The 12,919-nt window shown below is 43.7% G+C and overlaps 2 long non-coding RNA genes across 2 annotated transcripts; both read right to left on the bottom strand.

Annotated features, from left to right (window-relative positions):
- Positions 1–3,961: 3,961 nt before the first annotated feature.
- LOC115384252 (uncharacterized) lies at positions 3,962–4,842 on the bottom strand. Its single transcript, XR_003930864.1, has 3 exons — positions 4,778–4,842; positions 4,369–4,451; positions 3,962–4,282 (listed from the first exon to the last, which is right to left on the bottom strand). It is a non-coding gene; the product is annotated as an uncharacterized LOC115384252 (long non-coding RNA).
- A 218-nt stretch (positions 4,843–5,060) lies between these two features.
- LOC115384257 (uncharacterized) lies at positions 5,061–5,658 on the bottom strand. Its single transcript, XR_003930865.1, has 3 exons — positions 5,607–5,658; positions 5,241–5,531; positions 5,061–5,113 (listed from the first exon to the last, which is right to left on the bottom strand). It is a non-coding gene; the product is annotated as an uncharacterized LOC115384257 (long non-coding RNA).
- Between the last annotated feature and the right edge of the window lie 7,261 nt (positions 5,659–12,919).

The raw sequence follows: 12,919 nt of genomic DNA, 5'->3' as shown, positions 1-12,919 counted from the left end.
TACCACTTCGGTGAGCTAGGTCTGACTGAGGTATGGGTCGGATTTGGATCTGGCAAAACATTTAAAGAAATCCCAATCCACCACATCTGTCAACAACTGGGATCTCAACGCTGCCAGGCACTGCTCTTCTTCCATGCATACACAGGATGTGATGTAACATCGGCAATGTTTGGAATAGGCAAAAAAACAGCTTGGAATGCATGGGCCAATTTGCCTGAGGTCACAGAAACCTTCGTAGCCATCACACAGGACCCAACCAGCCTCAAACTTGACTCACTGCACATGCGCCGTCTGGAGCAATTGACCGTGTTGATGCACAGTAAAATGTGCAATGCAAACTCTGTCAATGAAGCAAGGAAGCTGATGTTCACTCATGGCTTCAGAGCACTTGAATGTATCCCGCCTACCCAGCATGCCTTATTCCAGCATACAAAACATGCACTGCTTGTTGCAGCTTTCATCTGGAAGCAGTCTCTGTACAAAGCTCCCCACATCCCAAAGGCAAGTGAATGGGGTTGGGAATGGAATGCTCGAACCAAGACATGGATGCCATATTGGACCAGTCTACCAGATGCCAGCCATGGATGTACACTGCTACTCCACTGTGGGTGCTTGGTTGCATGCAAGGGCAACTGAAAGTGCAATCAAGCTTAAATTCGCTGTAGGCCACTGTGCAAGTGTGAAGGAGGCTGCAAAAACAATGATGTGGCAACCTGATTAGTTCTAAAGATGACATATGTATAGCTGAATCATATTCCTCTTTTAATCAATGTATATTTTACTCTCTGAATATTAAGGCACATGTGTTAGTATGAAACATATAATTTGGATCATTTCAGTTTAAGTTCACAATATTAATTGCCAGATAATCAGTTTTGTATTGCAGAAATAAAATTTCAAACTTCAGTAAATCTGTCATTTTGTATTGTAAAAATATTATAATTGTTATAATTGTTACAAAGTCTCCAAGAGTACATATAACCTGGTATCCTAACTTATGAACAGCTACATCTTGTATATTTTGTAAGGCCAATTTCACATTATTCTTGGTGAACAGGGACAGCAGGATGCGCAAGAACTGGACTGGTATCTAAAACATCATCAATAAATAACATCTCTATACAAGTGCATGTTACAGCCAATTTTTTGTCCCACATTACCTTGAAAATGACATCTGACCTTGAAAATGACCTTTAAAAACAAAACTGAACTCATTCCACGTCTCTCAACCTGGACTTTCTCTTGTTGCAGCATTTGAACTGGAAATGAGTTGAGGCGGATGTTGTGACCAGCTGCTGCCTGAGAAAGAGCAAGTTGAGAGACGTGGAGCGAAAAGAGTCTCTGGACCGTCGTCTTCTGTCTCCGCTCCTCCGCCTCTTCCACCTGCTGCTCTGGAGGAAACAAAGGAAACTATTAGTACATTTCTGTCATCAGGATGTTCTGGAAAAGGGTCAATAAATGCAGTGACACAATCCTGCCTCAAGATGGAGACAGAGTCAACAGTCTTTCAGTCCCAGGATTAAAAACAGGATTAAAACACTTTGAAAAGATCAAATCAGGAGGATTCGTTTTGAAGTTTTCAAAAAGAGGATACATTTTCACAGACAACAATCAGGGAGAGAGAGAGAGAGAGAGAGAGAGAGAGACAGAGAGACAGAGAGAGCTCCTCCTGTCTTTACGCCCTCTTGTAGACAGATGTCAAAATTACAACAACAGTCCAGATTGATGAACCTCCAAATATAAATCAGACTGATCTTAGCTGAAACTCCATTCAGTTTGGATTCACCCTTAAAAATTTAATTTACAGAATTTACAGAGAAATGCAGAAACTATCCTAAGATTTTTTTATTATTATCATGATTAGAACAAAATTGAACACATCAACTCACAGAGCAAGAAAACAAGACGATCCCACAACCTGAACACAGACAAAAGCGCCTTATAAACCCAGAGCACCAGGTGACTACAATGACTAATGAGACACAGGTGAAGCGCATCAGGACGGAGAACAGCAATCAGACAGCCTGAAATGAGAGACAACTGGCCTGTTTCCACCTCCCTACCCTCCTCTACCAATAGGTGAAGAGCTGACCCCAAGGCACCCTGCCCCCTCATTAAATATTGACTCAGAAATACAGAAATAAATACGTGTAGAAAAAAAAAAACTGAGTAGGAAAATCCAAGATTGGAAAAAATGACAAAAATAAATGTGACCGTGAATAAAAATGTGTCAATAAATAAATTAAATGTCTGATAAAAATAAAATAGACATATAATTTGGAAAAAAAGTGTTGAAGTAAAACAATACAGAAATAAATACAAGCATCAAAATTAAGGAGGAAAGAAATTTTAAAAAAATCACAAAATAAATAAGTGGACTGAGGTGAAAATGACAAAATAAATATATATTTTCAGTCACATTTAATAGGTTTTATCATGAAAGAAAAATGTATTTTTCATATAATTTATTGGCACATAAAAGCAGGATTACTATTGCAACAACACATCATCAGTAAGGTAAAACTAACCTGTCTCATGATGGTCTAATCCCACCTCACGTTCCCTATTAATGGGTGAACTGGTTCTGTTCAAAATCCTTTATGGACAGAATTTCTAGGTGCAGCCAGGGGCCAGAGGGGGTCCAGTTTAGGGACCACAGGATTTCATCTCTGCTTTTTGCAGATGATGTTGTCCTGTTGGCTTCATTGAACCTGGACCTGCAGTATGCACTGGGGCGGTTCGCAGCTGAGTGTGAAGCAATAGGGATGAGGATCAGCACCTCTAAGTCCGAGGCCATGGTTCTCGACCGGAAGAAGGTGACCTGTCATCTCCAGGTCGGTGGAGAGACTCTGGATCAAGTGGAGGAGTTTAAGTATCTTGGGGTCTTGTTCACTAGTCGGGGACGGATGAGCGTGAGCTTGACAGGTGGATCGGTGCAGCGTCTGCAGTGATGCAGTCGTATTGATTCGTTGTGGTGAAGAAGGTAGCTGAGCCGAAAGGCGAAGCTCTCGATTTACCGGTCAATCTACATCCCCACCCTCACCTATGGTCATGAGCTTTGGAAAGGACAAGATCCTGGGTACAAGTGGCTGAAATGAGCTTCCTCCGTAGGGTGGCTGGGTGCTCTCTCAGTGTTGGAGTCATTTACAAATGCACATTTGATTAGAAGAATTACGTTGTTGAGAAAAATATAGGATTTTGTTAAAAGGTATATGATTATATTTTGTATTGTTTTGTGTGTTTATTAGTTTTGATTGCTAAATTGGGCTCCTTTTAACGCCCTGCATTTGGTCATGGAAGGCGTGTCCGCCGAGTATCACCTAAAGTTGTTGAGCGGGGGGGGGGGAATGCGAGCAAGCAAAGCCGAGCAGTGCGCTGCTCAAACGGGCCATCACAGCGGCTCACCGTGGTCGGCACGCCCCCCTATGGTCGGCTCGGCGCCCTGGGCAAGTGCCCCGGATGCCCAGCCTAATCGCCGGCCCTGAATGTACCTTGTAACTGTATTCAGTTGACCAGTCAGCACCATGGACAGCACCATGCAAACTCTGTGCATGTGCATGTTTGTTCGTGTGTGTGTGTGTGTCTTTCACACAGTCGAAGTGTATCGTTGTGTGTGTGTGTGTGTGTGTGTGTGCGCACATTTCACATAAGGCTGGCAGTATGAACTAAAATTCCGATCACGGTATAAATTAAATCGCCCATCGAGACGGGCAGAAGATTTTCACCTCGACAAATCCTCCAAAAATTTTCTTAATTTCACACTGTCAATTTAACTGAATTTTCCATGAATTTGTCAAATAACGGTTTTTAGTACAATAATGATGAACTGCGAACATTTCATGCATGTCAGGATCAATGTATTGAGATTCCTTTGTGACAATACTGTCAATACAATTTTGGAAGTTTACAAGGACTGGCAAAGAGAATTTAAATGAAAAACACCAAATTTTAAGGGCGATATAGTTTATTCTCTCAGACATGATATGACTTAAAAACATCAATGAAAAACAAGTAAAAAAGGATAAAAATGGAGATTAAAAAAAGGACATCCATCGTGGTCCAGTATACGGCAAAACAAAGCTCTTTTTTTCACCATGGTCCACAAAAGGAAAAGGAACCTTGCTCCACTGTCTGTGGGAATGAGATGAGATTCAGCATTTTTGGAAAAAGCTCATAAAAACCATCTTGTCTTCCACAGTAGGAAGGTTCAGAGGACCGACTTCATCCTTCCACTGCACTCCGCTCAGCGTCCGCCCGGTCTGCTGGTCTGCCCCCTGCTGGCCTGCAGAGACATGACGACACACAGGAGTGATGGAGAGTCTGGCTCCACCCAGAGCTTCAGAGCATCAGCAGAGAGGTGAACAGTACCTTACAGTAAAGCCACAGCGCCCCCTGCAGCAGCAGGAGAGACAGCGGCACCACCACCCATCTGACGATCACACCTGTTGGATCTGAACACACAGAGAACAATCAGCCATCTGTCTGAGGACTGCTGGTAGTGAGACCATCAGAGTCCATCCATCTGGGATCCCTCTTGGTCTGGATCAGTTCTGGGTGGCGCTACAGAGACCAAACCCCTCCAGACATGACTGCCCCTTTCATCTTCCTCCAGCTCTTCTGGTTGGACTCCAAGTCTCTCCCAGACCAAACCAGAGAGTCCTGGACCCCCCTCGGGGCCTCCTCCCAGTGGGACCTGCCTGCTGAACCTCTAAAGGTGGGAAAACCGACACATGTTCTCTTGAAGGGTGGAGTAAAGAAGGAATCAGCTTCTTCTTACCGGACACAGACAGAGACACTGGGCGGCTCTCTGAGGAGAAGTTGTGTCCAAAAACATGGAGGTGATAAACACAGCTGTAGTTTCCCCGGTGGGCGGGCTCTGCGGCAGGAAACAGGAAGTGTGCAGAGTGATTGACAGCCGGCTGGGTGGAGTTGTAGGAGGTGTTGGAGGAGGTGAAGGCGAGCTGGAAGGAGCCTCCTGGGTACTGTGGCTGGATGGAACAGCTGATGGTGAAGGTGGAGCCCCAGATCACCTGGAGCCCCTGCTGCTGGGCCTCAGAGACCCCGAGGATGGAGGAGGAGGAGGACACGGAGATGACTGGATGAAGCAGCAGGTCTGGAGAACACACACACACACACACACACACACACACACACACACACACACACACAGGTACACAGGTCATTCACAGAACTTTAATTCTGACTGTGCCGACTGAGGAACACAACACTGATGAGCTTACCTGAGCAGGAGAGATTATTGCTGGTGTAATATTCATAGAAATATGAACACTTCATGAAATCAGATCCAGAATGAAAGCAGCCGTCCACGATCATCACTGTAAGTGTGGAGTTGACTGAATGTGTATCATCTGCAGACACGGCAGAGCCACAGTGAAGAAGTGAACAAAAAACAGCTGCTTCCTCCAAAGACCACGGATAGATAAATGCTGGTCTCCAAACTCCAAAACTTCTGATCTGCAGAGAACCTGCACAGCGACTGTTTTCTCCCACCAACCTGGTTTCAGGAAACCCTGAATGAAGAGAAGAGGGAGAGGATGGAGTGAGTGTGAAGAGAAGAGGAGTGGAAGCTGCAGCTCCTCTTCTACCTGAGCAGGTGAGTCCAGCAGCTTTACCAGGTGAGCAGCTGCTTCCCGCTGAGCCTGAGCTTCTACAGTCCAGCAGAGCAGACTCATGGCCTCCACACTGGAACTCTGGGCTCCACCTGGGAGTCTGCACGTCTCCATACAGCGCCCCCTGCAGGACTGAAGGAGCCCCACAGCCCAGCTCCCGACACACCACCTGTGCATCCTGCAGGTCCAGGTCTGCTTCACACACTGAGGACCAGGTCTGGTCAGACGGGTCAGTCTTCACCTGCAGTCTGCCTGAACAATGACTGGACCCATTCAGCAGCCGCACCGAGTCTGAACACCAGGGTTGGGGAGGAACGGAGTACATGTGACACAGTTACGTTAATAGGATACAAAAGAAGTGTAACTGTAATCCTTTACTGTACATAAAACATTTGTAATCTCATTACAGGTATATCTGATTAAAAAAAAAAACATGGATTATTGAGTGGGATTACATTTGAAAATCAGATTGAATATTCCACACATATGAGCTGTCCAAACTTTACAGCACAAACCATGACACTACCATAGATATATAAAGAGCAGTGATGGGAGGAGCTGCATTAAAATAAACCTGATTACTATTTTTAGTCACAAGCAATCTAACTAATGAATTTTCCCAGCGTTACACCGGACATTACGGACAATGAAACTCAGTGTTTCTGTTCCTATAATTCACCCTTTCAGCTGGTTTTTCCTCCTCCACAGTCCAGTGGAGGAGAAGTGCTCCTCAGTGCTCACAGAAAGAAGGAACTTGATTGGTCCAAAGTGCGTCACGTGACGTAACAGAGATACAGCCACAGAGAGCACCAAGCGCCAACCTCCGCTCATAAAACATGAAGATAATGCATAAGTGCAAAAAAGCTGTAATTCTGGGGAAATTTCAGCAGGGGGCGATGATGCTGGTTTCAAAAAGAGCCCCGGTCTCATTGGAACCCATTCAAAAATGCCGATTTTCAGAGTGAAAATAAACATATAAAGCACCCGGTTTCAGAGCATGTTTTGGTCTTTATCACTAGTTTCTACAACCGTGCTGCTTCACCAGATTCTGATTTTCAGATAAATCATCTGTTGATTTTATATTACGAGTTAAAGTTTTGCATAAATCGCCCTTTCACAGTGTCTTCTCTGTCCCTGTGATGCGGTCACGTGACGGGCTGGACAAATCACATTTACATTCGGTTTGAAATGTTCAATATGGAGACGTCCTGCTGGACTCGCTGAAGTCTGCAGAATGGCATTTGGGAACGCTATGGGTGACGTCACGTAAGCTCTATCCATTATATTAACGATCTAGGGACAGCGCTGATCATTCAAAAAACAGCTTTAAAACTCAATGGAAGTACAGACCTCTACTGACATATATCCATGTCAGTAGCCATTAAAATGCGATCTCCAGTGACAAATCAGATTTGACTGGTGTCTCATATCATCACACAATAACATTTGAATCATTTAGATTAATGCAGTTCTTCCTGTTTGTAATTCAGTCAGTCAAGTGTCCGTTTGTTTCATTAATCAAATGTTCAGTTTTATGATAAACAACTGAACATGCATCTTAAAGGTGCCTTAAGGAGTTTGCACGTTTTATGTGAAACAGCGCCCCCTGCAGGCCTTGGGCGTAATGCAGCTTAGTGAAAAACTCGTCCCTGTGGCTCCCATGCACGGAAGAAGGGAACTCCTTCCTCGCTCGTTTAGAAGCGCTCAAGTAAAATTTAAGTTTCTTTTACCTGGTGGAGTCTGTGCTGGAGCTGTGGCAGTGCTAGAAGCCGGTCTTTTCTTACTTTCTGGAAGATCCTGCTCAGTTGTTGCTCACTAAGCATCTGGCGGAGTAATGGCGGACAAAACGAAACTTAAGGAAATCAGGTCAGTGGGAGCGCGCATTACGTCATTCCTTTCAAATTCTCCCCAAAAAAAATGCTGGTGCCGGACCGGCAATGCAACTTTCAAGTGACAATTTAGCGCTGTTAGAGGTACTTGTAATGAATATGTCAGGGCACATTGTACACATCATTAAAAATGTGTAACATGTTTATGGTGGAAAATCAGTATTTGTAAGGTTGTAAAACTCTTTAACTCCTTAATGCACCTTTAAAGTTCCATTCAGAGGGATTCAGATTCTTTGAAGTATTTCAACGATTTTTTTCTTGCGACAGTAACAGAACAGTGATTTTGCCTAGTAATTAGAAATATTATAACTCAGTTACTTTGTTGAATGAGGAACTAGTAACTATAAATAATTACTTTTTAAAAGTCTTTTGCCCAACACTGATGAAGAGTGGACTCTTGGTCCATCCTGCATTTGAACTGACTGTTCTTCCTTGTGCCCACCATGTGGCGCAGGAAACCAAAGAAGCCCAGTCGTGAATGTATGAAGAGCAGCCTGCTTCCAGCTGATCAAGCTCCTGTACAGTTCACCTGTATGGAGCACAGCTCCTCCTTCAGGGACTGCCTCCTTGACACTTTTCCACAGTGACCACAGCAACAACCGCTGCTGGTAGCAACTGAGGCTGAGCACCGATCTCAGCAGGTAATCACTTTTTTTTTTTTTTAAATCTCCCTTGTCCTGTTCAGCAGCTGGGGCGTGAAATGTTGTATGATTGTAGCCTTTTACCATCGGAACAGATTTTAATGTTAGCAGCAGGACGAGACTGAATCTCCTCCTGCTGCTGCCTTTATTTAAAATTGGCATCCGGCATGGCTGCCAGACAGGACCGGGACGGAAACGCTCAGAGAGCGAGATACAGAAAGAGAGAAAGATAAAGAGAAGGGGAAGGGGGGTGGGGGCACAACTTATGTACAAATTCACAATACAAAACAGTGTTGTCGACGCACCACACGCAACCAAGAACAATCCCAAACCCCAATCTAGACAATAATAATAATAATAATAATAATAATAATAATAAACTTTATTTGTATAGCACCTTTCGCAGATAAAATCACAAAGTGCTTCACAGTGCAAAAAACAAAAATAAAAACAATATCAAAATAAACGTGATAAGAACAGACAGCCAATCAATCGCATCAGAAACGTCCAGTCAACTAAAAGCCCGATTAAATAAAAGCGTCTTCAGCTGCTTTTTAAAGGAGTCAATTGTATCAGCCACACGGAGGGACAGAGGCAGGGCGTTCCATAGTTTTGGAGCCACGGCCTGAAAGGACACATCTCCTCTAGTTTTAAAACGCGTTTTTGGTACCATGAGGAGGTTCTGGTCTGAGGAGCGGAGCGAGCGGCCAGGTGAGTACGTTTGAAGCAGATCACAAAGATACTTAGGAGCCTGATCATGCAAGGCTCTGAAAGTCAATACTAGGATTTTAAAATCGATCCGAAATTTAATAGGGAGCCAGTGAAGAGAAGACAGGACTGGCGTAATGTGTGACCATCTGCTGGACCCCGTTAAAAGTCTTGCTGCGGCATTTTGAACCAGCTGAAGACGGTTAAGAACATTTTTGTTAAAACATGAGAAGAGAGAGTTGCAATAATCTAAACGAGAAGAAATAAAAGCATGAATCACCAACTCCAGATCGGTGCCGGATAAAACTGGCTTCAGCTTTGCAATATTTCTCAAATGATAGAAGCAATTTTTGACCAAAAGTCTTGAATGGTTGTCCAGAGACAGGGACTGGTCAAACCAGACACCGAGGTTTCTGATGCTCGACTGGACAGAGGGGCCCAGAGAACCAAGGTGACTCTTAATAAAAGGGATTTTCTGCTCAGGGGCAATTATCAAAGATTCAGTCTTTTCCGAGTTTAACTGGAGACAGTTTTCAGAAAGCCAAGTCTTTATACTTGAGATACAGTCCATTAACTCAGACAATTTGTGCAACTCACTCTCTTTAAAAGAAATGTACAATTGAATGTCATCAGCATAGAGGGTTACTGGTGACTCCGAGAGTCTCTAAATGGACACTAGGTGGAAGAGCCTTTAGCTATCAGGCACCATTTTTATGGAACCAGCTTCCAAGTGGTGTCAAAGAGGCAGACACAGTCTCCACATTTAAGGTTAGGCTCAAGACGTTTCTCTTCGATGCAGCCTATGATCAGGTCAGCTAGGGATTCTAAACTAAACTAAACTAAACTAAACTAAACTAAACTAAAACAAACCAAACCAAACTAAAGTAAACCAAACTAAACTAAACTAAACTAAAACAAACCAAACCAAACTACAGTAAACTAAACTAAACTAAACTAAACTAAACTAAACTAAACTAAACTAAAACAAACCAAACCAAACTAAAGTAAACCAAACCAAACTACAGTAAACCAAACTAAACTAAACTAAACTAAACTAAACTAAACTAAATTAAATTAAATTAAATTAAACTAAACCAAACCAAACCAAATTACACTAAACAAAATTAAACTAAACCAAACTAAATTAAACTAAACTAAACTATACTAACTAAATACTAGTTTAAACAGTTAAGTATCCACAAAGCTGCCCCAGGAGCTAGAATGCTGTGGGAAGTACGGTGCACTGAGCCCTGTCCTCCTCTAATGTCTGAATGTTCTTCCCTTTAGTCCGTTCATTGCTTTTCACCTGTTGTCCCCCCCTTCGAGGGGGAGTCTTCTCCAGTTTCAGTTGCTGACTCCACTATTACGAAGGCCTATGAACAAGCTCCGTCCGGACCGGGAGGACACCCCTGTCGGTCCTGCCCGTGGACTGGCTTCGGTTCTACTGCTGGGATCCGTGGTTCTTGTGCTGGACCGTCCAACGGACTGTCCTCAACATAGTCCTAGGCTTTACTTCTTATTGTCTCATGCTAGCTGTTGCCAAAGCTGTCCGTCCCTGGGAGAGGGATCCCTCCATACTGTGGTTCTCCCCAAGATTTCTTCTTTTCCCACTGGGTTTTTGGAGTTTTTTCTTGCCGGATGTGAGGGTCGAAGGCGGTGGTTGCTTCGTTCTGTCTCGTTACTGTAAATATTGACATATTACCATTATGCTTATTCACTGTTTTTACTTTTACCGACAAATGTAACATCCTGAAGCCCTCTGAGGCAACTGTTGTTGTGATACTGGGCTATACAAAAATAAATTGATTGATTGATTGATTGATAGAGATGATAAGACACATGTTTAAAATGGCGAATGATTTTGCCAATGGGGCTGATGTACAATAAAAACAGAATTGGACCCAAGACTGACCCCTGAGGAACACCATACACCAAAGGAGTGGCTTCAGACAAAATGTTATTGGCACACACTGAGAATGTCCGATTGGTCAGGTACGAAGAGAACCACTCGAGAACCATTCCAGAGATTCCAAAGTCAGTGTTCAGCCTTTGTAACAGGAGTTTATGGTCCACTGTGTCAAAAGCTGCAGATAAATCCAGTAGAACCAGAACTGAATACTGACCAGAGTCTGCAGCCATCTGAATATCACTGGACACTTTTAGCAGAGCAGTCTCAGTGGAGTGCATCTTGCGAAAACCAGACTGAAATTTGTCCAACATTTCATTTAGATCCAGATAAGCAATGAGTTGCTCTGCAACAACTTTCTCTAAAACTTTGGAGAGAAAGGGCAATTTTGATATAGGCCGGTAATTTCCAGGCTCTACTGGATCCAAATTTGGTTTCTTTAAAGTAGGACTTATCGCAGCCTGTTTTAAAAAGTTTGGAACCAAACCAGTAGAAAGGGAGACATTTATGAGGTTCACAACATGTGGAGCAACAACGTCAATAACTTTGTAAAGCAAAGATGTCGGTAACACATCAAAAGGGCAGGAGGAGGGCTTCATTTTCCTCAGAATTTCCATGAAATCTTCCATTGACACACCGGGAAACAAGGACCAGGAGCAAGTGATAGAAGACATAGAAGTCATGTTCACATTTGACGGACTCACATTTTGTCTGATGTCTTTCACTTTTGCCACAAAGTATTTCAGAAACTTGTTGCAGTCATCAGTGGTGGAAATAGGCACAGTTGGAGATGAAGGTGATACAATTTTCTGAATTGTATCAAAAACAACCTTGGGGTTTCTCTTATTCGAATTCACAAGGTTAGCGAAATAGGTAGACCTAGCTTGTTTAATCATTTCATTTAGTGATAAAATCATCTCTTTTAAGTGTAATCTGTGAACCTCAAGATTTGTGGCTTTAAACAGCCGTTCTGCCTTTCGACAAGATCTCCTGAATCAAGCTATCTCCTCATTTAGCCATGGCTGGGAATTTTTTGAAGACACAATTTTGCGCTTTACCGGCGCAACCATGTCCAGCACTGATTCACAGTGGACATTAAAACAATTCATGTAAGATTCTGCATCATTACACACATCATCAAAACAAGGCTGAAACATTTCAGAAAATCGATTAACAACAGATTGGTTTATGCAGCGCTTTTGACAAACCCTCTCTCGGGTGCACAACTCCACATTAATGGAAAGATTGAAATAGACACAAAAATGGTCAGACACAAGAACATCCACCACATTCAGACAGTCAATGTCCAAACCAAAGGAGAACACTAGATCCAACGTGTGGCCTTTGTTATGCGTTTGACCAAGAACATGTTGCTTAAAATGAAAAGAGTCAGTGAGTGCTAAGAACTCCGATGCAACAGGACAGCAGGAGTCATTTACATGGAGATTAAAATCCCCCAGAATCAGCACTCTGTCAAATTTGATTAACGAGGATAAAAAATCTGAAAATTCATTTAGAAACTCATGTGCAGGACCAGGGGGTCTGTAAATTACAACACAATAAAAACAATTTAAATGACCAACCTTTGTCAACTGAAGCTCGAACGAATTGTAAATCCCCGGCTTCATTTGCCTGCACGGAAAGTAATCCTTGTGGATCAGCGCAAGACCGCCTCCTCGCCGAGCAATCCGCGGAGTCCCAAACACGGAGCAGTTTGGAGGACAAACTTCATTCAAATAGGCAAATTCCCGCTCTTTCTGCCAAGTCTCAGTCAGGGCCATGAAATCCAGGTCTTTGTCTGAGAATAAATCACTCAGAAAGTGCGTCTTGTTCGCAATGGAGCGTGCGTTTAGGAGAGCAAAGCGTATCGGCTGCTCGCGCTTAGCTGGAGATGTGCGCAGACCCGCACGGCTCTTTGAGGCAACCCGGGCGGTATCCTCCACAGTGACTGCCCGCAGGACTCGCTCACACCGGTGCAGGAGCGGGTGCCGGGCGGGTTGAGCTGGAAAGGTACGATTAGTCTGCAGCCACAGAAGCGGGGAGCAAGATGCCGGTGGCGCGAGGGCCGCGTCCACACCGGGTTCGTGGACAGGGATCCTGCGTAAACAACGCAGATCACCAGCGGATCCGGACCAGGTGTCCCAG

The sequence above is a fragment of the Salarias fasciatus genome, assembly GCF_902148845.1.
Source record: "Salarias fasciatus chromosome 23 unlocalized genomic scaffold, fSalaFa1.1 super_scaffold_20, whole genome shotgun sequence".
Lineage (NCBI taxonomy): Eukaryota > Metazoa > Chordata > Actinopteri > Blenniiformes > Blenniidae > Salarias > Salarias fasciatus.
The sequence above is the reverse complement of the archived record's forward strand: the minus strand, read 5'-3'. Positions and strand labels throughout refer to the sequence as shown.